At 38.2% G+C, this 1,992-nt stretch overlaps 1 long non-coding RNA gene across 1 annotated transcript in view; it reads left to right on the forward strand.

Annotated features, from left to right (window-relative positions):
* Positions 1–1,846, forward strand: part of LOC106936921 (uncharacterized) — a 6,153-nt gene extending 4,307 nt beyond the window's left edge. The window contains exons 2-3 of the long non-coding RNA XR_001422259.1: positions 874–1,216; positions 1,302–1,846. This is a non-coding gene — a long non-coding RNA (uncharacterized LOC106936921). The remainder of the gene's footprint in view (positions 1–873; positions 1,217–1,301) is intronic.
* Positions 1,847–1,992: the final 146 nt, after the last annotated feature.

The following is a 1,992-nucleotide window of genomic DNA, read 5'->3' on the forward strand; positions in this document are numbered from 1 at the left end:
TGAAAAATAAGTAGTAGCTATTTCAAAAGAGCAGAAGAAATCTTATGCTTTTTGAACAAAAAGAATTTTAGTTGCTAATCTGTTAATCTGTTGCTAAGAGATGAGTGTGTTTACTGGTAACCAAGTGCCACGAAGTGAACATCTGATTTTTACTTTTGCAAAATTTGCCAACGGTAAATGTCTTGTATCTAATCAGGTAAGCTTTATTTCGAAAGAGCTTATGTTTTATAAACTCTATAACTTGTTTTTCATTTTGCGTTACGAGATAAGCGGCCTTTTTCTGGTAACGAACTGTCACTAAGTATAAATGGAGATTTTTACTTTTGTGTTGAATGTGTGTTTAATATATTTACCACTATTGACAAAAAAAATAACTTTTCTGCCAAATTCACCAACTGCACAATTCTTGTTAGTGTAAAATAAGCAGAATTTCAAAAGAGCAGAAGAAATCTTATGCTTTTTGAACAAAAAGAATTTTAGTTGCTAATCTGTTAATCTGTTGCTAAGAGATGATCGCGTTTTCTGGTAACCAAGGTCCACAAAGTTCCACAAAGTAAAATTCTGATTTTCACTTTTGCAAAATTTACCAACTGTAAATTTCTTGTGTCTAAGCAGAGAAGAAGTATTTTGAAAGAGCTTATGTTTTATAAACAATATTACTTATTGTTAATTTGGTGTTAAGAGATAAGCGGGTTTTTTCTGGTAACGAACTGCCACGAAGTCCTAATGGAGATTTTTACTTTTGTGTTGAATGTCTGTTGAATCACACACACACACACACACATATATATATATATATATATATATATATATATATATATATATATATATATATATATATATGAATAAAATTTCATTCTCACCCTTCCACAGGTGGACTCTTTAATCCTCTGAGCTCCGGTCCTCTACTAGACCTCTACTAGAAGCCTGGGAGCCGCAGAATCTTGGCTGTGCCTAAAACTGCACATTTCCAGACTGAGATGTCTGATGCTGCTCCTGGGATCTGTTTTAGACACTGCTCCAGTTTGGGGATGACTGCCCCGAGGGCCCCAATGACCACAGGCACAGGGCCACAGGCGTAGGGACCACAGGTGGTCCCTGTGCTCCTCGGCCCTGTATACACAGGGTGAATCCTAGCAACCTGCGGCCTCTTTACTGGGAGTACCGGACGTCAGCTGCTGGTGTAGACCTGCCGATTTCTGCCGGGATCGGTTTGGTAAATGCCAGGTCGCTGACAAATAAAACTTTCGTAATTAAGGATTTCTTTTCCTCTCGTTGATTGGATGTTTTATTTATAATAGAATCATTGACAAGTGGTTTGGGTGACTCCAGCATTTTTAATTAACTTGTACCGTGGAACTGCGACTATTTTAATGCTCCAAGGATGTTGGGGTCCAGTAGAGGTATAGTGACTGTTTTTAAAAGCTGTTTTACATGTAAACAGTTGCCTCTGGCCTTGTTTATTAGCTTTGATATTAGCCTATTTGAACTCAGCAGCTCTCACACTGTGCTGTGTGCTGCGGTCTATCGGCCACCAAAGTACAACAAAAACTTTATAAATGACCTTTCTGATTTCTTGGCTGATATCATGCCAAGGCATGACTGAGTTCTCATTGTTGGTGATTTTAATATTCATGTCTGTTGTCCTACTTCACCTATGGCTCAGTCATTTCTTAATGTTATCGATTCTTTTAATTTTGTGCAGTCTGTGACTGGTGCAACCCCTGAGCATGGTCACAGTCTTGATCTGGTTTTATCTTCTGGTCTTCCAGTTTGTAATTTAGTGATTGGTGACTCATTATTTTCAGACCATATGCCTGTTTTATGTGAGATAACGCTGTCCTGTGCTAAAGCTAAAGCACGCGCTGCAGCTCGGTGCTGTCGTGTTCTTAACCCTTTAACTGCTGGTCAGTGTTCTTCTGTTTTTAATCAATTTAGTGGTGTATGAAGTGCTTCATAAATAAAGTTGGTATGGTATGGCACTGTGGTCTT

Source organism: Poecilia latipinna, unplaced genomic scaffold (genome assembly GCF_001443285.1).
Source record: "Poecilia latipinna isolate Pla-1442-1.1 unplaced genomic scaffold, P_latipinna-1.0 Scaffold2243, whole genome shotgun sequence".
Taxonomy (NCBI): domain Eukaryota; kingdom Metazoa; phylum Chordata; class Actinopteri; order Cyprinodontiformes; family Poeciliidae; genus Poecilia; species Poecilia latipinna.